Genomic DNA, 26,387 nt, shown 5'->3' on the forward strand with positions numbered 1-26,387 from the left:
CAACCAACAGATAGTGGACAGTGACAAGGTAAGCTTGGCCGCATTCCGCATGAAGCAGGAGGTGCAACTCTGGTTTTATAAATTGGAGCAGGAGGAACCCGGGCTCAATTGGAACCAATTCAAATCCTACTGCCTCCTCAGGTTTGGGCCCCCATTGACGAACAACCCATTAGATGAACTAATCAACCTCAAACAGACTGGAATAGTGGCTGAATACCAGCGCCAATTCCAGACCCTCCTTGCCAGAGCAGCTTCGGTACGACCGGACTAGCAGGTAGACATGTTCACTACAGGGTTAGCAGAACCCTTGAGGGTGGATGTAAAGATGCAACACCCCCCAACCTAGTTACAGCCATGAATCTAGCTCGCACCTTCGAAAGAAAGATGTAGCTCAGCCACGGAACCTTCAGTATGGGGCGACCTCCATTCGCATGGGCACCCCCGGAACCCCTCGGAATGGCTCCATCTTCAGCAGCCAACCAAGAACGGAAACCATAGATGAGCCACAATTCCATATCAGCATCTAGTGAGGGGAGTAGCATTGTTGCACCCCCTATTAAGCACTTGTCCAGGACAGATGGTAGAGCGCAGGGTGAGGGGACAGTGTTTTAATTGTGATGAACCCTACTCAGCAAGGCACAAGTGCAAGAGACTTTTCTGCCTCCTGGTGGAACAAGAGGACGATGAGGATGAACCCCCTTCATTGGAACCCGATCTAGGAGGGCTAAATCATTCCACCTATCTTGGATTCCCTTAACTGAACTCCAAGACACATATCCAGATTTCGAGCTTGAGGACAAGCTCAAAGTCCAGTAAAGGTGTAATGATGTGGATGCATATTGGGAGCAGCAGCAACAATGATCCGATGTTCTCATCCTATCCAATTCGGCAGTAACAGTCTTATCCATTCAGCAGATTAGATTAGACTATCTTATTATTCTTATCTTATTAAGTTAGTAGATTAGATTATCTTATCTCATTAGATTAGGATTAAGAGAGACTTATCTTATTAGATTAGGATTAAGAGAGATTATCTTATCTTATTAGATTAGGATTAAGAGAGACTTATCTTATCTTATCAGTCTTATCTTATCAAGATAGAGTTGGAGGTCTCCCTATTCAACAAGGAGTCTCCCTAAGAGCAGACTCTTGTAATCTTCTATTTAAGGAGCTGAAATTATTGAATAAAGATATCAAATTTCCAATCAAGAAAGAGAGTAAAAGGAGAGTTCAGTGATCTCTTGGACAAATCACCTCTAGGACGCCAAGATAGGTTCAGCTAGGAAGGGGAGGAACAAGGGAAAATAGGAGCTTTTCCCCGAGGACCGACCCGTGACGAGATCCTACGCCTGAGCCCATAACAGCTCCGCCTTCCTCTGCATCCCTTGATCGTTGAAGTATTAAACCACTTCGACGTAACCATAGACAAACTCCACCCGAACTCCATTCGGAATGTGGTCGGGACAATCTCCCTCTGTTCTGACTATGCCCTTCCACTTGACCTCGATATTTTTTCTTCAATCCTGTCGATAAAGAAGAATGCGTCTAGCGTTCTCCCCGAGCACAGGCAGACTTATTACCTGTTCCGCCGCCCGGGCTTCAAGCTGCTACACAACCTCCCTAACAAAATCCTGGTCTGGAAATGGGATTACTTTGTAGTTCGGAACCCTCAGGGGTGGCCCTTCCGTACTCACTGGAGGGTGGCCATTCAAGACTCTAGCATTATGCTGGACAAGGACACAAGGGAGACACTCCAGTCATGGGTGGAGCTCAGCTTCATCTACAAGGACTTCTTTTTTAGTAGCATCATTGATGTCGAATTCTATTGCAGGTCCTATGGAGCATCTTAGTGCCGAGAAGCTGTTCGGAAAAATGAAGAGGAGACAGAAGCAAGCTTCTAAGAGAGCTCGTATTGAGTCCTCACAAGCTCCTACTCCTGAGCCCACATTGCCCACTCAAGCTCCTCCGGTGATTAACTTGGTAGAGTCGGAAATCCCCCCTCGAGAGCCTGAAACCACTATGGAGCCCCCTCCCGAGATGGCCGTTACCATGTTGGGGGCAGAGAGGCAACCCGAAGCGTCCTGAACCCCAAGTACAGCCTCCGAAAGAGCAAGGAGGCAGTTTGTGCCAAGGAGGTATTTGACTGGGCCGAGCTAACGCCTGCTCGGCTCGGAGCTCGGGCAGCTACTCATTTCATGGTGGTAAGTCCCATTGCAGTTATAATTCTTTGCGATTTGTTACCTTACTGGTGCTAACTGGCACTTTCTTGGTAGGTGAACTCCGCTGTGCATGCCCTTACTCTCCAATCCGAGAGGCACTTGAAGCAAGCTCTAGTTGCCGAGGACTCAGCTTGCGAGGCTCACACTGACCTGAAGTTAGCTTGCAGTCAGATTCACCGGTTGGAGAGCGACGCCATTGTTCAAAAGAACTACATTCAAGTATTGATGTTGGAGAAAGAGGAGTTACAGCGAGAAGGAGGAGTTGCTGCTCCGGGTGAAAAACCTTGAGTCGGACAAGGTGACCCTGAAGCATCAAGTAGAGAGCCTGGAGGCCGATGTCAAGGAGTGGATTGAAATCCTTATTGGTGCCATGGACGAAGCTAAGGCCAAGGCCGTTCAGGATTATGTCCAGTCGGAGGAGTTCGATCGATGATGGTGGAGGCCACCCATAAAGGCTTCAAGCTTAGTAGGTGGTTGATAAAGCGCAAGTTCCCACAACTTGATGTGAGCGCGATTACTACCTCGCAGATCACAGGAGAGGTAGCCAATCTAGCCGCCGAGGACCCGAACTCCGAACTAGAGGGTGATGATGACGAGGATACCACCACCGACCAGGCCGGCAGTTCGGAGGCTCCGAACAAGAAGGATGAACCCCTCGAGTAGTCTTTGTACTTTGGGCCTACCAGCTCAATTTTTCTTCTCTTTCTTTTGTAATGAACTCCACATTTTGTAATGAAGTCTCTGTAGTGAAGTATGTTTTGCAATGAAAAATACTTTTCGCTAAGTGTTTTTGTAATTTACCTTTTCCAAAACGATTGTCTTACCTTGAGCTGTTAAGCTATCGAGTTAAATTCCCGAAGTGGGTGTTCCTTAACTGCTATTAGACCTATTCATGGGCTGGGTGGCCTGACGGGTCGGCCCGGCCTGGCCTGGCCCTCGGACGGGCTTGAACATGTTTATAGGTCCACGGGTTTAAACTCGGTCCAAAAAGCCCGGCCCGCAATAAATTCCAGTTGGGCTCAGGTTTTGTCAAAATAGCCCGTTCCGAGCCCGACCTGGCCCAACCTAAAATTAGACATAAAATGGGTTATGTGATTATGTCCATTTGAATAATTTTTTTGATTTAAGAATGTAAAACTGTGTTTTAAAACGTAAAAGAAAGGGAAAAAAACCATCTTGGTGGCCCATTGTTCATTTAAATAGGAAAAAAAATCATCTTAATTTTTAATTCTAATTTGAATAGGGAAAATTGTAATTTTTTTTATTAAGTCAGGCTTCGGGCTCGGGCTCGATCTTCGGACTTTTTATCAAGGCCGGGCTTAGGCCCAAGTTATAGGCCCATTGGTCAAGCCGGGCTCAGGCTCGGGCCTAGAATATTTCCATTAATGATGAGTTAAAGCCCGGCCCGAGCTTCATTGATTACTGCAGACAGTAGGTGGTGGTCCTAATAGTGACTCAAAACCAGCAAGAAGTTGGAAACATCTTCATTGATTGATTGAAATGAAATTGTGGGGAGATTATATGTGGGGAAATTATAGTCTTTATAATAATCACATACACATGCAACTGCAAACAAACAAATGAACCCCTAGTGGTTCAAAGTTATTATATTTCAATATAATTAATTAGGTCATGTTTGATATCATTCCCTTCGATGATGTCTTAGAATTATATAAAGTAATTTAATGGTTTTATACATATTTTATATTTTTATTTGATGTCAATTAAATGCTATTAGACAAAAACGAGTTAATGTCGTTTCTATTGCATAAAACATCAAAATGACATTTTTATTTTTTGGGCTAGGCCCTATCCCTAGGTCGCTCGAACCCGGTTAGACCCAACCTGATTATATACATACATATTTGCATACATATTTATATATACATACATATATGCATACATATTTACATATACATACATATATGCATACATATTTGCATAAAATGTATATAAACATGTATAATTTTAGAATGGGTTCATCGACTAACCCAAATTCAACCTGAGTGCATCAAATTACAATACAGGTTGGGCTTGGGTTGGGATGATCAGGCTTGGTTAGGGCTTTGGTCTTCAGCCCAAATCTTAGGGTTAGGCCTAGGCAGCCACTTTTCATGTTGCAAGGTATGCTCCACACAGAAAGGTGTGAAACCATGTTCAGTGAAAAACCCAAAAATTCAAAAATACATTTATATGAGTCACAAAACTAACATTCAAGTGGTTCCCTAAATGCAACTGAATCAATGCTAAGGCCCTACCAAACAAGCTCTAAGATAACATGCAAAAGAATGGCAAAGTGTTTTTAGTGGAGAAGGAAAGGGAAGCAAGGTATAATTGATAGCATAGAGCCTCAGGTAAAAGAAGCTCAATAGTACAGGGCCCTATTCAGGCCAGATCCCTGGGAGTCAAACAGCGAGGAGTTGACTCAAAGCGGCCACCGACGTTGAACCAACGCCGCCCTTTGACACCTCGGGAAGATGAAATGACACCTCCACTCTTCACACGTGTGTAGCCTCGGGGAAACGAAACGATGCACCTACCGACTTGTCTCAGAAATGGCATGAGCATTGAACCGGCTGGTTAACCTAGCAGACTGGTTTCACCCCGGGTCGCTCAACTTGGAAACGCAAAATAAAGTGAAGTCAAAGTTCCTCAACCGAGGACCTTAGAGCTCTTCCACACCAAATCGCGAACGAACACTTCACTCATTGACTTCGGAATTGGGAGAGTGGTGTTTGGGTTATGGTTGAACTGGCCACGAACACCACGTGGCAGCCTCCACGGCCATCTTATCTTTAAATCCACGTTGACACCACACGGAATAGATAAGCGCAACCAAGAAGGAGAGTCCCGTATGGCCAAAGAAGACAACTCCACCGGAGAAGAGGACTCATCTCGAAGACCTTGATGGATAACCTCATCCCAACAACCCCAGAAGCCTCATCCAAATTGGACACAGATCATCGGCTATAAATAGGTAACCTCCACTCAAGGTAAGGGACTTTTGGATCCTCAGACTTTTATCTTGCTTCTTCTGCTCAGAACCAACGTTATTCTCATCTGCTCAACCCGACCATTGACCCTTTGTTTTATTGACTTGAGCGTTAGAGTGTCTACCAGGGGAACAACTCCTCGGGCCTTTGAACTTTTTCTTGATTCTAAATCTTGGTGTACAGCTTCATCCTTCCACCTTGATTTCACCAGTTGGTAGAATTATCTAACTGCGGTATTGAATCTAAACATATTGGATCCGACAACATCAAAGAGAAATCAAGAATATTTAAGAAATAAATAAACTAGAAATGCACAAGATTTATGGGGTTTTTGGCGTATTGGGTCATTTATGTCTATATAGGATCCCTGCAAAAACCTGTTCTACTTTTCAGTCATGTCTTACAATCCTAACGAAAACATTAGCTTTCGTACCATAGAACAGAACACAACATCATCATAATCACAATTTTTATTTCTCAAAGCGAGTATTACAAGGTGCAGTAACATTCAAAATAGAAGACATGCATGGTCCTTCCAGTGGTCCAGGAACTTCTTTCCTACGCTGGATTACATAGATAGAGAAGAGAGAGGTAGGGCGGGGGGGTTGAAGATGTAATGCTTAGATCTGATCTGAGAAGGCAAGGAAGGTGGAGATGGATGATATTTTAAAGCCATTGAAGTTGGATCCAGAGCTGGTTGTGTAAGCACCCATATTAGGAAAAACAAGCCAATCGTTCAGTTGTAGCTCTGGTAGAAGATGGCATTTAAAGATTGTGTCACCTGAGTCACACGTTGGCCCAAACACGGTCGTTGGGTATGTGTCCTCTCGACATGCTGCTAATTTGCCGTTGCTCCAATTCGAAGTGATCAAAATTGGTGCACTCAGAATTGCATTACCAGTGAGCAAGCAATTCATAGACCCATATATTCCATCATTGATCCAGTATTCCTTCAGATTACCTCTCACACGCTTCCCTATGATGCTTCTCAGCAAAGAATCGCCCTGGTTCAGCAATCACAGTCAAGTTTGGTTCATTGGAGAAGTAAGTCTTAAGGGCTTCTTCTATAATAACAGCAATTTCTTCAAATTTTGGCCCAACTGTAAAGCCACCACCAAGATCGAGAATGCTCATTCAAGGCATGGCAAGCTTCACGGCGGTATCAAACACCTCCTTAGCAGCTGCTACTGCATCATTGTATATTTGTGGATTAGCAACCTTGCTGCCTACATGGAATGAGACCCCGACCACATCTAGCCGAGCTTTATGTGCAGCTTGAAGAAGAGGCGTCACCTCTTGGGGCAATGCCCCATACTTGGCTCCCAAAGTACGCAGCGCACCACTGTCCTCTGGGACCTTAAGTCGAATCAACAACGAGCATTTTGGGTGACACCTTTGTATCTTTTCTATTTCATCCAGGGAGTCAAAGGTGGTAAGATTAACTCCGACTTGAGCAGCATACTTGATATGGGACTCCGCCTTGCACGGGTTAGCATAGACAATGCGCTCCGCCGAGACCCCAAGCTCTAGGATAGCCTCAATCTCCTCCTGGCTTGCACAGTCAAAGTTTGCTCCCAGTGCTGCGAGGGCACCAAGCAATGCTGGATGGGGATTACATTTAACAGCATAGAAAGGATGGGCAATGGGGAGGGATTGTCTCCACTTGTCCATGAGACTGACCACCAACCCAAGGTCCAGGACGTAGAACGGATCCTTCATATCTTGGTTGTTTGATACTATAGATTGGATCAAATCCATTAGACCATCGGTTGCAATGTTGCTCACATGCTTACCTTTGACCCCAGGAGCAATTAACATCGATTGTAGGATCCTACGATTCGATGCAGTAGCATGGATCTGCAAGTGGCCCATGAAATTAAAACACAGAGACTAAGAGTGAAAACAGAATATGTGAGAGAAGAATAAGAAAAAGAAAACTTAAGAAATTAAGAACTTGTTTTGTATCTCTTTTACTTGAGACTCCACATATATATAGGCAGTGAATGCTAACAACACATTTTATTAATGACGCAGAAGCCTTTTTATTTGAAAAAAATAAAATAAAAACCCACATGATCTACGAGTATGCAAATAGAGTAGGTTGGAGAATAACATGAAAATGAAAGGATGAGAGATCCATCACATGGACGCCCAAAGATTGCGGAATAAGGGGCGAATTTCAAAAATTTTTCCTCTCCCTTGAACTGGGAATCACATTCCCTATTTAGAAAATCATATTTTCAAGGATAAATCTTGAACCTTAAACTGAACCAGATCTGAACCAAAAGGAATGGGAGAGAATAATACCTGATACAGAGAAGTAATATCTCCCAACGAAGGTGTTCACGCCCAAGGAAGGATCCAAAGACAGCTCCCACTGAACATGGTGCAGTGCAGGATGGAGCAGAATCAGTAGTGTTCTTCCCCAAGAACTCTGTCCTTCGCAAGAATCAGTAGAATGGTACGTGAGCACAGCTGGAGATCGAACTGGCAAACAGGGTGACAAGAGCAGGGAGTCGGCAAGAGAGTATTCGCAGGGTGCAGAATTCTCTCTTGATTTCAGCACTAAAGAGGATCTGATGTGTTTCTTGTTGGTCCCTCTCAAGATTGTCGCCCCCTCCTTCTTTTTGTTAACTTGAAAGATCAACTCCTAATCCCATTAGGAGGTGCTTATCCAAATCATATTTGGATCAGCCTTCTCTTCTAGTGATAAGGATAAACTCTTATCTTATCTGCATATTAGATTAGCTTTATCCTAATCCCATTAGGAGATTTTTAGATTTGAATCACATTCAGATATGGACTCTCTAAGTGGATAGGATTAAGACCCTATCCTATCTACTAATCCATCTCAGAATTCGCCCCTTTAATTAACTAAACAAATGGCCCAGTTCGAAATGGGCTTTAGGCCCATCAAGCTTATGTGCTCACTTAACCTTCCTAACTGCTGCCCAGTTGGGCTTCCTTGTATGGCATGGGACCCAAGCATTGATCTACACATCAGCCACATGGGTTCGGCCCAGCCTTTGTTACAAGGCTTGGTCGAATATACTGTTAAAGACAGTGCACCCCCTGAAACCCATCGAATGGGCTCTATGGGCCCAACACTTACCCTAAGTGCTCCCTGAGCCAAGCCACCTTGTAACACCCAGGGACTGTGGGCAGATGCAAGATTAGCCCATCAGGTATTATCCTCAATGGTCTTACACTTAACTTCTCAGCCCTTAATGATCATACACTGCCCGACAAGAGAGGACCTCTCCCTCGGATGCAAGGAACAGTGTTGCACTCTCCACTTATATGAATCCTGGGAATTAAAACCTTTTTGCAAACATTTTAGAAACCATAATATATATACTTTTATATCTCATATAAAATATACTTTGCAAAACAAATCTCAACGGTTGAAATCGACTGCCGGCAGTCTTGGTTTCCAACAATGAGAGCGCATCCCTGATCATTACCTTTGTCCGACAAAGGGGCTGATCCTGTCACTATGATCACCCACTTAGATGAATTCTCGGATTGTCCCAACATACCCAGGTTTTGACCCCCGCTAAGGATCTCACTGATTGGTACATCAAAGACACCCCGATCTGACACCTAGTGCAGTATCATAATCGAGTCTAGGGGTCGGGTGTAACTTTCCAGTTTTGCCCATCAATCTCCAAGGTCCAGGGCAATACTGAAAATCTGGTCCAGTTCAAAGATTCAATTAATCCCACACTGTATGTGCCTAGGGTCTCACCCCGGTAGTTGAGACAAGCCACCCCAACCGACTTGATGGCACCACAGTGTCAGCCTTGTCAGGATAGATCTCCCCAGACCGACCCACTGGCTGTGAACTTTCTAAACTAACACGAGTCTCAATAAGTGTCCAGTTTAAGGGTATTACACAGAAACATACCAAGGGAACATGAATCAAATGTGCAATTTTATTCATTTACAATAAACTCATAAAGTACATCAATTTTGATTGAAGCTAAGGGCATACAAAATTGTCTAACAGAAAAAACTTTTGAATTTGTTTTGTATCCCTTTTGCTTCAAATTTCATATATTCAGGGAATGCTTCAAGATTCCATATGTTCAACACCTACGTGAAATTAAAAGAATATATATCTATATTACTTATAAATTACAGTGTGAATAGGGTGTCTTGGCTTATGGAATTTTCATTAAGCAACTTTAACCCTATATCTCAAGGTATCTACAAGGCATACATGTAATTATAACTTGATAAAATGCTTCACATTAAATGACAGAGGTGTTACCTAACAACAGATTGGCTCACCTACTCCCTAGTCCTGATAAAATGACACAAGGCGTTACCTAACCACAGATTGATTAAATGACACAGAGGCATTACCTGATAAAATCTCAAGGTATCTACATGGTCACATTGGCTCACCTACTCCCCAGTCTTGACGATAACAGCCAATCATTCCGAATCGTTACCTAACAATAGATAGCCGCTGCAGAGATTTGGGATCTGCCCCTCCAAACCTGCCAGAATGTTAGTACATAAAGATTGCAACCCCCCAGGGGCCAAGGTATCGCATATTCACCACTCTCTAGCTTCCTCATCTTCTTGCAAACTTATTCTCTTTCAGCTCACAACCGAATACTAACTTAAGCATCGGTAAGAGGAAGAAGAGGAAATGAACCAAAAGGCCGGGGCTCCAGCAAAAAAGAGGAGGAGAGATGATGGAAAGATGCACCATGGAAGCGGTAAGAGGAAGAAGAGCAAGTCCCCAACCAGGGGAGACAGTAAGTCAGGTTGGCACCCCCGAACTCCTCTAGTTGAAAGGATGAATTACACCCCTCTCAATGCGAGGCAAGGGGAAATTTTAGTGACGACTGACGATTAAAGACGCTCCGTTTGTAAGGTGGCCACCCTGGATGAAGGGAGACCTCACCACCAGGAATAAGAATGTATATTGTCATTTCCATAAAGATCACGGTCACAATACCGAGAATTGTAAAAGCCCCTGCGACGAGATTGAGGAACTCTTCGTCGCAGATACTTGAAAAATTTTGTACAAAAAAGTAATAAAAATCAGATAGGTCAATAGAGGGAGCAGAGGAGAGATGCTCCCGAATCTAGTAACAGACAAGCTGAGCAGGAAAGAGCACCTGAGGAAAGACCAGTCTGTGGGGTGATCAACACAATTAGGCGGTCCATCATCGCAGGCTGCACCTCGGCAGCAGGGAGGACCTCGGTCCATGAACTGGAGCATGAAAGACAGAACCCGCAAAAGCGCCCACAGTCCGCAAACCCCGTATCTTTTATCGAGGATGATGCACGAGGAGTCCAGTACCCCCACAATGACACACTAGTCATAAGGATGAAGATCAACGACTTTGAAGTCAGACACGTCTTGGTGGATTCGGGAAGTTCGGCCATGACATCCTATTCAAGAGCACCTTCGACAAGCTACAGCTCTGGGAGAGTGACCTCTAGCCCACAACTACCCCTCTAGTGGGCTTCAGTGGAGAAGAAGTTAGGTCCCTTGGCCGGATCTTGTTGTCTGTAGAGGTCGGGACATGGCCTAGTATAGCAAAGCATGAGCATGCCTTCCTAGTGGATGCAATGCCTTCCCCATACAATGCCATCATAGGATGGCCCATCACCCATGCGCTTCGTGCGGTGGTGTCCACCTAATACCTGACAATGAAGTTCCCTATGGACTTCGGGAACGACCTAGGGAACGACCCTCTTCCCGACTTTGAAAGAAGACCCGACTAGGACCCTCCAGATCGGGGTAACAGTTGGAGAACCTCTTCGAACCCAACTGATAAGCTTCTTACTCAAAAATTTAGATATATTTGCATGGTCTACGGTAGAAATGCCCAGCATAAACTCAAAAATAATAACTCATAGTTAAACACTGATCCCATAGTCAGGCCCGTTAGAGAAAAGAAACTCAACCTCGCCCCGGAACGTTGGAGGATAGTTGACGAGGAGGTCGGGAAACTTCTCACGGCCAATTTCATCAGGGAGGTCCACTACTCGAGCTAGGTAGCCAACCCCATTCTGGTAAAGAAGGTCAACGGTAAATGGCGCATGTGCATCAACTATACTGACCTAAATCGAGCTTGCCCGAAGGACTATTTCCCGCTCTCCAAATTGCATCAACAGTGGCAATTCGGTGATGCACCCCATATCTTCTCAACAAGGCTTCAACTGTTCTATTGCAAAAATGGGTCCCTTGATCGCTTATGATGGCTCGAGGAATGCCAAACCTACTAAAAATGTTAGACTTTATAAACCCTACAACACATTTAGAATCATCAGTTTTGGTGGCTTTGGCTTCCACCCATTTTGTGACATAATCGACTGCCAAAAGTATGTAAGAAAAACCACAAGATGGGGGAAAGGGTCCCATGAAATCAATGCCCCAAACATCAAATATTTCACATATAAGAATGGGGGTTTGGGGCATCTCATTCCTGCGAGATAGTGTACCTGTTTGTTGACATCTTTCACAGTTTTTACCAAACAAGTAGGCATCTCTAAATAGGGTAGCCCAATACAGCCCACTATCCAAGACCTTTCGAGCAGTCCTCTTTGGCCCAAAATGGCCCCCACAAGCATTATTATGACAAAACTTTAGAATTGACATCTGCTCCTCCTCAGGGACACATCTCCTAATCATTTGGTCAGAACAAAATTTCCATAGGTAGGGTTCGTCCCATACATAATATTTTGCCTCATACTTGACTTTATTCTTTATGGATCTGCTAAGGTTATTAGGCAAAATTCCCGTGACCAAGTAATTCACAATGTCATCAGGAAACAACTCACAAATGGGAGAGGAGTCCTCGTCTTTCACCAACCTACTTAGGTGATCAGCCACCGAATTTTCAGCTCCCCTTCGATCCTTGATTTCTAGATCGAACTCTTGGAGCAAGAGTATCCACCTTATCAACCTCGGTTTCGACTCCTTCTTTGCTAGTAGGTATCTCAAAGCTGCATGGTCAGAAAAAACAATCACTTTAGAGCCAAGAAAATATGACCTAAATTTGTCTAAAGCAAACACAATAGCTAATAACTCTTTTTCAGTGGTTGTGTAATTGCTCTGTGCAGCATTCAATGTTTTGGAAGCGTAGTGAATGACATGGCTCTTCCCATTTATTCGCTGCCCTAGAACAGCCCCTACTGCATAATTACTTGCATCTGTCATGATCTCAAAGGGCAAGTTCCAATCGAGTGGTTGAATGATGGGTGCAATGGTTAATAAATTTTTAAGCTTGTTAAAAGCTTCCTTGCACTCATCATCAAAATCGAAAGGCGCATCTTTTTGCAGCAAACTGGACAATGGCAGAGCAATTTTTGAAAAATCTTTGATGAACCTGCGATAAAAGCCTGCATGTCTAAGAAAAGAACGAACCTCCCTAACATTTGTAGGGTAAGGTAAACTCACAATCAAATCAATTTTTGCCTTGTCGACTTCTATTCCTCTGACTGAAACTACATGTCCCAACACAATACCCTCCTTCACCATAAAATGACATTTTTCATAGTTTAAGACAAGATTTGTTTCCACACACCTATTCAGAATTTTACTTAAACTATTCAAACAATCATCAAACGAATCACCATAAACAGTAAAATCATCCATGAACACTTCAATGCATTTTTCAATAAAATCAGAAAATATGCTCATCATGCATCTTTGAAAAGTGCCCGGAGCGTTACACAAACCAAAGGGCATTCGTCTGTAGGCGAAGGTGCCGAATGGACAAGTGAATGTCGTTTTCTCTTGGTCCTCCTGTGCAATAAAAATCTGATAATACCCGGAGAATCCATCGAGAAAACAGAAGAAAGCCTTACCTGCCAACCTCTCTAGCATTTGATCAATGAAGGGTAGGGGAAAATGGTCCTTTCGAGTGGCCAAGTTGAGTTTTCGAAAATCTATTACCATTCGCCAGCCACCTTGTACCCTCATGGGAATTAGTTCATTATTTTTACTTTTTACTAAAGTCATCCCAGTTTTCTTAGGCACAACATGAATAGGACTTACCTATTTGCTATCTGAAATTGGATAAATTATCCCTTCATCTAACAGTTTATGCACCTCTTTCATTACTACCTCTTTCATCACCGGGTTGAGTTTTCTTTGTGGTTCTCTAACTGGTTTAGCATCATCTTCCAAAAGGATCCTATGCATGCAAATTGAGGGGCTGACCCCTTTTATGTTGGCTAGGGTCCAGCCAATCGCCTCCTTATGGTCCTTTAGGACATTGATGAGCCTCTCCTCTTGCTTCTCAGTCAACCCTTTTGCAATGATCACAGGTAGTGTCTCTTTTTCACCCAAGTAGGCATATTTTAGGTGATCAGGTAGGGTCTTTAGTTCCAGCTCCGGAGCCTGCAAAACAGAGGGCAGCAGCCTTGCGTGAGAAAACTTTGATTGAACATCAGAAATCCTTACCTCCTGTTCAGGTTCCAGAGTAACATAGGATGCATCGATCTCCTCCTCCCTGTCCGATTGTGCCTTATATTCTAGCTCATCATCCATGTCCTCCTCTCCAAAGACTTCCTGCACAATTGAATCAATAGTATCAATAGAGCAGATCGAATGACACTCACTAGGATATTTCATTGCATCAAAAATATTAAATTTTACAATCTCTCCATCAAACTCGACGGAGAGGGTACCCTCGTCCACATCTATTTTGGTCTTGGCCGTTCTCATGAATGGACGACCTAATAGAAGTGGGGCTGAACTCGTGGTTGTGTCTTCTTCCATCTTCAGGATGTAAAAATCAGCTGGAAAGATCAAATCGTTAACCTGCACTAATACATCCTCAACAATTCCTTCTGGGTATGCATTAGAACGATCAACCAATTGAATAACAACTCTAGTCTCTTTTAAAGGACCTAGTCTCAATGCACAGTAAATCGAGTATGGCATGACGTTAATAGATGCACCTAAGTCCAGCATGGCACGCTCGATTTGTTTATTGCCAATCACACAGGGTAGGGTAAACATACCTGGATCAGCACGCTTTTCTGGCAGGGTCCTCTTGATCACGACTGAAACATTCTCTCCTACTCTTACCTTTTCATCAATTCGCAGCCTCCTCTTGTTAGTGCATAACTCTTTCAAAAATTTTGCATATTTAGGGATTTGTTTTATTGCATCTAGCAAGGGAATGTTGATCTCCACCTTCCTGAAGGTTTCTAACACTTCTTGTTCATATTCCTCTTTCTTTGAATTTGCCAACCTGCTAGGAAAAGGTGGTACAACATTAGTAACCTTTGGGAGAGGGGGGTCCGATTTTACCTCAATGGGGCTATCGTTTGACCCTTGTCCTTCCTCTTCCTTGGCTGCCTTCGATGGTGAACTTGGTTGGGACTGCAACTCTCTTCCGCTTCTCAACACCATCGCACTTGCATTCTCTTTCGGATTAACTACCGTTTGTGAGGGTAGTTTCCCAGAGTTCTGCACCTCCAACTTGCTAATGGAAGTGGCAAGTTGGCTAATTTGGTTCCCCAAATTCTGAATGCTAGCTCTTGTTTCCTACTGAAATTGCTGAGTATTAGTAGCTAGAGCCTTAACTATTTCATCCAAAGACATACCTGAATTCGGGGGTTGGCTTTGCGCTGTGATGGGTGTTGAAAACTGGGGCTGTCGTCTGAGAAATTGGGGCTGATATTTCTGCTGTCCTCCTTGGGTCCCGTAGCTTAAGTTTGGATGATCTCTCCACCCCGGATTGTAATGATTGGAGTAAGGATCATACTTTCATTGGGGCTGGCCCGGGAATCCTCCCATGGCATTGACTTGCTGCATCGGGCCATCTTGTAATGATGGACACATGTCTGTAGGATGTCCAGGGATTGAACAGATACCACACACCCTGGCAGTTTGTAACTATCCTGCTGCGAGCTGCTTAACCAAGGCAGTTAAATCAGAAATCTGGTTTTCTAAATTTGCATGGCTTACCTCGTTAACCCTTTGAATGGTACCTTCTGTCCTTGTACCAAATTGCTGAGAATTTTTGGCCATATTGGAGATTAATTCCCTGGCCGCTTCAGGTGTCTTGTTCACTAGAGCTCCTCCACTGGCTGCATTGACCATACTTCTATCCATGGGCTGAAGCCCTTCATAGAAGTATTGGATTAACAATTGTTCAGGAATTTGGTGGTGGGGACAACTAGCAACAAGTTGCTTAAACCTTTCCCAATATTCATATAATGTCTCACCACCAAACTGCCGAACTCCACATATTTCTTTTCTTATATTTGCAGCCCGGGATGCAGGAAAATATTTATCTAAAAATATCCTATTCATTTCATCCCATGTGCGTACTGAACCGGGTGGGAGAATATACAACCAATCCTTTGCTTTATCTCTTAAAGTAAATGGAAAGGCTATGAGTTTTACCTGGTCCTCGGTCATACCATGGGGTTTCATGCTTGAACAGATGACATGAAATTCCTTTAGATGTTTGTGAGGGTCCTCACCTGGGAAACCATGAAACAGAGGTAATAATTGAATCAAACCAGATTTGAGTTCAAAGGCTACCTCAAGAGTGGGGTACGTGATGCATAAAGGTTGTTGGTTCATAATTGGTGCAGCCAACTCCCTTAATGTCCTCTCTCTGTCAGCCATTCTTTCTACTTCTTCGAAGATGGGAAGATCACAATCTGAATTCACCTTCTTTGGTGAACGATCCTTCCTTTGCTTCGCCTCCTTCCTCTCAATTTCGGGATTGTACTCGAGTTTACCTCGTTGAGAAGCACGAGTCATAAAACAAAAGAGGTTAACAAGAGGAAGGTAATAGCTAAGAAATTAAAGTTGCTCCCCGGCAACGGCGCCAAAATTTTGACGGGTTTGTCGAATCCCTCAAAATTAGTACTAGTCCCACAATAAAATATTTGCAATAAAAGTGGTTCTAGGTCAAATCCCACAGGGAGCAAATCAGTAATCTCTTAGCCGAATGGATAAAGTAATTGTGTGGGAATATTAAATAACTAAAATTAAAAGAATAACAAACTAAACAAACAAGAGAAAATCAGTCTTACTGAATTCTGGTTCAAGGGTTCGGGTTGAATCGATTGGCCATCGATCCTAGGTACAATTTAGCATTCTTGCAATTTAAGCATTTAACCTTAGATTTATTAGGATAGCCATAATAAACCTTGTGTTTTCCTAATTCAGTTGACCAAACCCAGAATTCGATCAACACTTATCACCACTCAACTGGGTACGATAGCGTTCCATGTTAAACAATGATAGCATTAAGATTTGTGAAAACAGTTAAACCAAAATAACAATAATTGAAATAGCTGCAAATACTGAATTTTGTTCCATCGATTCTTTTAGGTTGAACCATGTTTAAACATTGGTCAAAGGCTTTCACGAACAATTGACCCAAAAAAGATAACAACCTAATTGCTACTTGTACCATTATTCGTGACAATTACGGATCACCGAAATCATGGATAGCAGTAGGAAAATCAACATTAATTCAGCTTGTCAGACTAATTAACATTAACATCCAATAAAAATATGCACAAGAACCAATGAATACTTGAATTAAAAAGAAAGAAAATAAAGTAACTACAGAACCTCACAATGACACAATCGAACCTCCCCCCTTGAACCAGAAAAAGAAGCTTAGCTACTCATGATCTGCGCAATCTCCATGCTCTTCTTCTCCATAGCCGAACTGCCTTCTTGCTTCTTGATCTTCTTGATGATCTCTTGGATCTTGGAATGAGTGATTGCTAGAGCTGGTTCGCCCCCCTCTTTATATAGCCAAAGGAGAAGGCTGTTTTCCAACTCATTCTAGGAGATCATCTTATCTTTAGGGTGTTTTGATCTTATCTTAAACTAATCCTATCCTATCTCTTATCTAATGCTCTAATCTCAATCTTCTTATTTCTCTAGGATTACATTCAAGACTTTAGATCTAATAAAACTCTCTCCTTGGAGATTACATTCGAAATTCGGACTCTTAACTCTTGAATTCGAGTTGGGCTGCTTCAAGGTACTTCTGCGAGTTGGGCTTAGGTTGTGAAATGGGCTTGGCTGCGAACTTGCTCCGACTTTGGGCTCATTTTCGTATTCGATGCGGGCCGGATCTATCAAAACCCAAAATATAAAAGTTGTGGGCCTTCCTTTCATCTTTCTAATGCTTCTTGAATTGTCCAATTCGGTGTCCGGAATTGAGAGTTAGGCCCAGATTACTGACTGCCGCCGAAACTGTGCAAAATCAACCGATTTGCCCTGTTTTCTTCCAATTGCCTTCTTTATTGCCCTGAATCGAAATACAAGAGTAATGAATTCATTTAAGTGATAAATAAATATAAAAGAGTGAATATTAGAGGATAAAAATAGGATTCTTTTTGGTCTCATCACCAACCTTCAAATTCAACTTGCTTTCTGTTAACAAGCTTGCTAAATCAACAAATATCGAATTCATTTTTAAGCCTAACTAGTGTATATTGCAGGACCAATGGACTGAAAAGATATTGGCTGTAGGCAAGCTAGTAGGAAACCTATATATATTCTAGACAAATCTCGTTTTGATCATTTTGAAGATCATTGTAAACCAAAGGTAATTTCTGCTTTGCAGACTAAAACTAAGATTCCTAAACATGATGTATTTGACAATTCTGGTTCTTTATTTGCTAATACATCATCTTGTTTACCTTTATCTCTCTAGCACAAAAGGCTTGGGCATGCATCAGTTGTTGCTTTAAAACATCTAGATTAGTGTAAGAAAACCATGAATCATCATTTACCTTTATGTGATATTTGCTACAAATCAAAACAACAAAGACTTCTTTTTAATCTTAGCAGTATTCACACATCAATACCTTTTGAGTTAATACACTTGGGTTTATGGGAACCTTATAGACAACCTTCCTTGTCTGGTCCACACTATGTGCTACAATTGTAGATGATTTCAGTAGGGCAACATGGACCTATTTACTGCCAAATAAAATGCACACACTCACTATTTTTATTAATTTTCATACTATGGTTACCACTCAATTTGAGAAAAGAATAAAGCTTGTAAGGACAGACAATGGCACAAAATTTGTCAACAAAGAATTTCAAAAGGTTTTACTTGATAATGGGATTTTGCATCAAAAGAGTTGTGCATATATACCCCAACAAAATGGAATAGTAGAAAGAAATCACAAACATTTACTTCAAGTGGCACGCTCTTTGATGTTTCAATCAAATTTACCCAAGAAATTTTGGGTCCATTCAATTTTAGTGGCTACACACATCATAAATAAACTTCCTAGTTCTATTTTAGGATGGAAAACACCTTTTGAGATTTTACATAACAAGAAACCGGATTACAAACACTAAAGAGTGTTTGGATATTTGTGTTATGTAGCAAATACTTCTCCTCATAAGGATAAATTTTAAACAAGGAGTTTCAAATGTATTTTTATTGGCTACACTCAAGGTCAAAAGGCATTTCAAGCATACGATGTTGAATCACATAAAGTCTATGTTACTAGGGACATTGTCTTTCATGAATCTATATTCCCTTTTAGCAAGTCTTTAGAACACACTGATACATTACCCCTTCCAATTGTGACAGAAACAAATGATATACTTGATCAACCCATAGAACCAAAAATTCAACTAAATGATCTCACTCCTAAAATTTCATAACAAAATGATATTGAACCAATTCCATCTTCTCCTATTGCACCTGATCAAAGCCCTACCCAATCAACCTTGGTTCCTAGGCATAGCACTAGGCCTAAACTGAAACCAATTTGGCTCAATGACTTTGTAACAAATATGGCTACTACTAGCACATTGCCTTCTGCCAAAATTTTTTATTTGTTTCAAAGGTCTCAGATATCACACGACCATGCCCAATGTTCACCTCCAACTTTTCCATTTATTAAACCTTCTTGTGTCAATAGTGCATATTTATCCTTTTTAGCTAATGAGAAGCTAGTATAAATGCAGGTTGGGTTAAGGCAATGAATAGGGAATTGCAAGCTCTTGAGCAAAATCAAACTTGGGAAATAACAACACTACCACTAGGAAAGAAGGCTATAGGATCCAAATGGGTTTGCAAAACTAAATTGAATGCTGATGGAAGTGTTGAGAGGTTTAAAGCTAGGCTAGTTGCAAAAGGATATGATCAAGTGGAAGGGATTGACTATTTTGACAGTTTTTCACCAATGGCTAAATTGGTCTGTTAGAATTTTTCCTGCTATTGCTACAGCAAAGAATTGGCCTATTCATCAGGTGGATATTAACAATGCATTTCTACATGGACATCTTGATGAAGAAGTGTATATGGTGCCTCCTCAAGGATATTCTAAATCTGCAAATGGGAAGGTTTGCAAGCTTAAAAGATCTCTATATGGGTTAAAACAGACATCAAGATAGTGGAATTCAGAGTTTTGTGTTCATTTGAAACAATATGATTTTGTTCAATCAACCTCTGGTCACTGTTTGTTTATTCTATCTACTGGTTCTTATTTCCTGGCACTCGTTGTTTATATGGACGATGTCCTTATTACTGGAACATGTGAAGATAAAGTCTTGATGATAAAAGTTTCCTGGATGCTGCTTTTACCATCAAGGACTTGGGACATGCCAAGTATTTCCTTGGACTTGAAATTGCAAGGGGAAATTATTTTCTGATAAAGCTAGCTTCCACTCCATTTCCTAAAGGCCAAAAATTATTTGCTGATAAAGGGACACCACTTGCTGAACCTAACAAGTATCGAAGACTAGTTGGTCGACTACATTATTTAAGCCTCAGTAGGCCAGACATCGCCTTTGTTGTATAGCAACTCAGTCAACACATTAATTCTCCATGTCAACCTCACTGGGATGCTGCCATTCATCTTCTTCGATACTTAAAGGGATATCCATCAACAGGTCTTTTTTATCCAACAAATAACTCTCTTGTTGTGGAAGCATATTCAAATTCAAACTAGGCGTCTTGTCCATAGAGCAGAAGATCACTTACTGGATACTGCATCTATCTAGGTTCTGCCTTAAAATCGTGGAAAACAAATAAGCAAACCACGGTATCTCGATCATCAACAGAGGCAGAGTATCGCAACTTGGCCTCCACTATCTGCAAATTGCTTTGGATTTCATACATTCTTGCTGATTTTTGTATTTCTCTTCAACTACCAATCACTCGCTAGTGTGATAACCAAGCTGCCATGCATATTACACCTGTCTTCCCCGAATGCCCCAAACATCTCATATCGGTTGTCACTTAGTCCGAGATAACTTCAAGAAGGGTTTTATCATTCTTCAACATGTTTCAACGAAGCACCAGGTGGCTGACATCTTTACTAAAGGCCTCTCCGGTCTGCAATTTTCTTATTTGCTATCCAAGTTGGGCTTGGTTGATTTTCACCAAGTACCAACTTGAAGGGGGGATGTTATGATATGTATATTGTATATGAGGTACCTTATCTTCGCCTAGCATAGCTCATAGTTAGTTAGAGAGTTAGTTTTGAGTTAATGAGCTGTCCATGTTCTAGAATTATTCCCTACATGTGTTGTTGCATGAGCTGGCAGGTTAGTTACAACAATTTTCTATATATAAGGATTTGTACAGCAGAAATATTCAATGAGTGAGAATGAAGTTTCTTCTCATCTTCAACCTTTCTTATTTGGCTTGGTTTTAATCCAAGTTTGTTCATAATTTCTGTTCCTTTGATACTTTTATTTTGTTCCTGTTCCTTTGAGTGGGTTTTAATGAAACCAATGGTCTTTGACAAAATAGTAGGTTTTAGGAAATCTTGAGGCTTTGTTTGGTTTGAAGTAAAAAGTAGGGAAAGGAAAAGAAATGTAGGAAAACTTTTGCAAACCTTGTATGAGTTTCCCTTCCTTTCCCTTACCTTTCCTTCAAACCAAACATAGTCTAAAAGTTAAGATGATTTAATCATATGCATAAAAAACCATTAACAACATTAGTAAAAAGAAATGATGAATCATCACAGATTGAAGGTGATAAAAAAGATTAGGGACAGACTAAAAAGAAAATAAGTTGAAGTAATAAAAAATAATTTAAGCATAATTAATTTAACAATGATATGGCACCATATATAATAGAATGACACTAAAAGACATAAGTCCATGTAGACTACCCCATATTAGAGTTGGGATAAGGTTTATGTGAAATATGATAATGATATATCATCATTTTAACCCACTTAATACCAAGCTCTAAGATTAAGTAGATTGTTGAGTTTTGATTAATAATTACAATTAAGCTTGTAAGGCTATAACAATGGTGAGAGGAAATTTGAATAAGGCTTATGGAATGTGATAGCTATGAATATAACCCTAATAAGTGCACTAGTTATCAAGTAGTATAAAATATCATTCCCATGGGGATTTAACAAAATAAGTATTAGAACCACAGTTTTTCGTAATTATCTAGACAATCGAAATTCAGATTTAAGCAAAAACTATTGAAAATAAAAACTAGAAAAACAAAATAAAAACAAGGGTGGTCATTAATCGAATATGCAAATGATGAAATCGCTAGGATTTTTTGTCCACCTAACAATGTAATGAATATTGATGGGTTTGATTATCCAAGACTAATTGTCATTCCCATAAACTGAGATTTTCCCAAATTTATTTAATATTCTCTCTCGAGATATACTAAACCTACGCCCATCAGGTAGCCCTTCGATCTCTCGAGTAGAGCTCCAAAGTTGGGAGTGCATTAAGTCCAAGAAGACCATGCAATTCAGATGAATCATGTATATATATCTCTATATATCATTCAATTCACACTATGAATTATTCTGTCAATTATGTGAATTCCTCTCTCGATTCATTCACATAACTCAAATCAATTAAGAGATGGCCAAGCTCTTAATTGCATTAAGCACAATAATTCATAGACTATATGAAAATCACAATCTTGGATAAATCATAAAGATAAAAATATATTCATTAACATAATTAGGCTTTACTCAACCCTAGCAAGAAACAAATCAGTTCATAATAGAAGAATTAAAGCAAACAAAGGGAAAGAAAGAACTCTTAGAATCGCCCATGATGCTGAGATCTCCTCCTCTTGCCGCCACCTTCTTCTTGAATTCTTGCTCCTTTCTTGATTGATTTGTCCTTTCTTCTTGATTCAATCCCCAAGATTGAGTAATTGTGTGATTCAGTGATCAAGTGAAACCTCAAGCTGGTCTTCCCCCTCCTTCTTATAGATTAAAGGAGAGAGGGTGATCTCCTACTTTCTCTTGAAGTTGATCTTTACAAGAAATAGAAAGTCCTATCCGAATTCTAATCCTATCTCTTTATCTCTTGAATTTAGTCACTTTTTCATTCTAAGATTACATCAAGAGTTTAGATCTAGAATGATTCTTCTTAGTTTCTTGTTCTTGAGTTCGTAATAGACCTCCTCTGCGGATTGGGCTTCAGCCAGGCTTTTCTGCGAGTTGGGCTTCAACTGCGGATTGGGCCTTCCTACGAAATTTCCCCGACTTCGGGCCCGGATTTGACTTTGATGCAGGCCGAATCTGTGAAAGCTCAAAACATAAAAGTTGTGGTTATTTCTCTTATCTTTTCAGTGGATTTTGAATCAGTCCATTCGGAGTTCGGAGACGCGAGTTAGTCCTAGATTACTGAACGATGTCGAAACTGTGAAAAATCATCCGATTTGACTTTCTTTGCTCTTGATGCCTTCTTTCATACCCTGGACCAAAATACAAGAGATATGAATCTAATTAGATAATTTAGTATAAAAGACAGAATAACCAGGGATAAAAATATGATAAATTCTACTCTCATCAGAATGACATTGATAGCTCACGAAAGGTGGAATTAAATGAACAATGATATTAAATGTGTAGAGAGCTTGGATCATGGGCTGCCGTGGAGTCAATTATTTTGTTTTCATATAGGACCAAGAATTGATGAATTGGAAAAATTATATCCACAAACAGCTTAAGGACGAGTCAATAAAAATAATAAATTCCAGCTAGCTGCAGAATACAATGAACCATTGAATCGTGGAGTCAATTATTCTGTTATAATTATTTTTGTACTTTTGTTAAATTTCTTAAAGTTACTATATAATTTTGGTATTTAATCTATTTATTTGTTTTTAAATAATATTTAAAATATGATTTAGTTATTAAATTTTTTATATTTAATTGAGATTTATTGTGAAGAGTCCTATTCAAATGCAATTATAGAGCTTTGGACCATGGACTGTGGGTGAAATGGGTGTAAAGCCATATGAATTGACAATGACATCACTTAATTATTTCAATTCTATTAATAACACCCATATTCATTGCACATATTGCATTTGGTCCCACCAAATGCTGAACTTTCAGCTCAAGCTGATTAGACTTATTCACAGGTTGGGTTCAGACATGTTCACAGGTTTGACCAAATTCTTTTGAGTCATGTTCAATTTGAATGAATGTTTCATTGATGATTAGACCTTTTCACAAGATGGGTTTAGACCGGGTTTGGGATGGACATTACCACTTAGTAACAGAAAATGCCTAGGCCCGAGCTCATGAAACCCAGTATACATGATGCAATATCATAGTTTTATCTTAATTCAAGTTTCAGTATGCATGGTAGCTTTTACACATGACAAAATAATAATTCAGGTTATTTTGAATATAAAATTTTCAGTGATCTATTGAACCACAACACTGAAAACATGCTTTGGGTTATAGTTTTTGGCATTAAGAAACAAATATGATAGAAGAAAACTAAAGCCTCTAAAGGACTGTCTAAAAATAGATGAAGTGCCTGAACTTTTAGAAGGAAAATTATCTTTTGTCTTACAAAACCCAATTTTGAACTTGTCTCACATTGGAAAATTATAAGCTTTGTCTTTAGTATTTTAATAAGAGCTGATTTACACTCTTGAGAAATAGTAGAAGAGAGTATGGAGGTTTGATACCGCGCAACGCATGTGCATGCATGTGCACACGTGTGTGCGGCATAATGACGCGCTTTAGAGGCACACTTTGCTCGCACCCGCGTGACACTCGAAGGGTGACTTTGGTTTTGGAGTGATGCTGACTTTTGATCACCGTAGATGAGATCAAAGGTCACGATTCAATCGGGTGTGATCAAGAGGCACAATTCAAAGTTAACAGTACTGTTAACTACTTTTTAAATAGTCACAAAGTTTGAAATTGTGATTGTTCAAGGTGCCTTCTCTGAACCAGCACCTACCTTTTCTTCGTACCTCTTCATAAACTATTTAAGGAGCATGAATCAGACTTCAAAAAACACACTTTTTTCGAAATCCACTCTCTCTCTCTCAGTCCGGTCTTCTATAGTCTCAGAGAAGGTTTCTCTGAAGATTCTTCAACTTTGCTGGTTGCAGATTCTCACCCAAGGCTCTGTTTTATCCTGGGAATGGATTTTCCTATAACCCAACAACAAACTTAGTGAAACTGAGTGGGGGCAAATAAGGTTCTAAGTATAGTGTCTTCAGACGTGCCTCAGAGCTTCTCCTCCAAATTTACAGTGACCCCATTTTCCAACAATCTTAGAACGTTCTTCTGCAATGGAGGTGGAAGCAAGCATGACTTTGATCAAGATGATGAACCAAGATCTTGTTCGACTAGACCAGTTCGATGGAGCAAATTTCAGTCGATGACAAGACAAGATGATCTTCTTTCTGACCACGCTAAAACTATACTACTGCTGGACCCGAATCTGTAATCACTTCCTGAACCCACTGACAAAGACTAAGAAAAACTAAAGAAGGAAAGAGCAAAATGAGAAGAGGACTCACTTTTGTGCCTAGGAAACATACTGAATGCCTTATCAAACTAACTCTTCAACTTCTACAAGGAATTTACATCTACAAAAGAAATTTGGATGGCCCTCGCATTCAAATAAAAGGTGCAAGAAATAGGTACGAATAAGTATCTCATTACAGAATACTTTGATTTCACCATGAATGACCATAAACCCATACTGGAGCAATTTCATGAACTACAGGTGATAGTCAACAAAATTCGATCCCTTGACATCATCCTTCCTGAATCTTTCCAAGTGGGAGCAATCATTGTCAAACTTCCACCCTCTTGGAAGGATTATAGGAAGAAGCTTCTACACAAGCATGAAGAACTTACTTTGGAGCAAATTCAGCAATACCTTCGTATTGGAGAAGAGTCTCGGATTAGAGGCAGTAGGCCTGGCGGTATGTGTTAGAAAGTTTTGCATGCCCTTAGCTTCAATCAAAATGATGTACTTTATGAGTTTATTGTAAATGAATAAAAGTGCAGATTTGATTCATGTTCCCTCAGTATGTTTCTGTGTAATACCCTTAAACTGGACACTTAATGAGACTCGTGTTAGTTTAGAATGTTCACAGCCAGTGGGTCGGTCTGGGGAGACCTATTCTGACAAGGCTGACACTGTGGCGCCACCAAGTCGGTTGGGGTGGCTTGTCTCAACTACTAGGGTGAGACCCTAGGCACATACAGTGTATGATTAATTGAATCTTTGAACTGGACCAGATTTCTAGTATTGCCCTGGACCTTGGAGACTGATGGGCAAAACTAGAAAGTTACACCCGACCCCTAGACTTGATTATGATTCTGCACTAGGTGTCGGATTGGGTTATCTTTAATGTATCAATCAGTGAGATCCTTAGCGGGGGTCAAAACCAGGGTATGTTGGGACAGTCTGAGAATTCATCTGAGTGGGTGATCATAGTGACAGGATCAACCCCTTTGTTGGATAAAGGTAATGATCGGGGATTCACTCTCACTCATGGAAACCAAGACTGCCGGCAGTCGATTTCAATCGTTGAGATTTGTTTTGCAAAATATATTTTGTATGAGATATAAAAGTATATATATTATGGTTTCTAAAAGGTTTGCAAAAGGTTTTAATTCCTGGGATCCATATAAGCAGAAAGTGCAACACTGTTCCTTGCAGCCGAGGGAGAGGTCCTCTCTTGTCGGGTAGTGTATGATCATTATGGGCTGAGATGTTAAGTGTAAGACCATTGAGGATAATACCTGATGGGCTAATCTTGTATCTGCCCACAGTCCCTGGGTGTTACAAGGTGGCTTGGCCCAGGGACCACTTAGGGTAAGTGTTGGGCCCATAGAGCCCATCTGATGGGTTCCAAGGGGTGCATTGTCCATAACAGTGTATTCGGCCAGGCCTTGTAACAAAGTTTAGGCTGAACCCATG

General features: G+C 40.9%; 1 long non-coding RNA gene and 1 pseudogene across 1 annotated transcript; both read right to left on the reverse strand.

The window, feature by feature from the left end:
• Positions 1-5,779: 5,779 nt before the first annotated feature.
• LOC148852322 (ornithine decarboxylase pseudogene) lies at positions 5,780-7,084 on the reverse strand (annotated as a pseudogene).
• Positions 7,085-16,798: 9,714 nt separating this feature from the next.
• Positions 16,799-22,432, reverse strand: LOC148852323 (uncharacterized). The gene is made up of 3 exons (XR_016099684.1): positions 22,231-22,432; positions 18,044-18,158; positions 16,799-17,481 (listed from the first exon to the last, which is right to left on the reverse strand). It is a non-coding gene; the product is annotated as an uncharacterized LOC148852323 (long non-coding RNA).
• Between the last annotated feature and the right edge of the window lie 3,955 nt (positions 22,433-26,387).

The sequence above is a fragment of the Nelumbo lutea genome, chromosome 5 (genome assembly GCF_056320005.1).
Source record: "Nelumbo lutea isolate HS-2025 chromosome 5, American lotus-T2T, whole genome shotgun sequence".
In the NCBI taxonomy this organism is placed as follows: Eukaryota; Viridiplantae; Streptophyta; class Magnoliopsida; order Proteales; family Nelumbonaceae; genus Nelumbo; species Nelumbo lutea.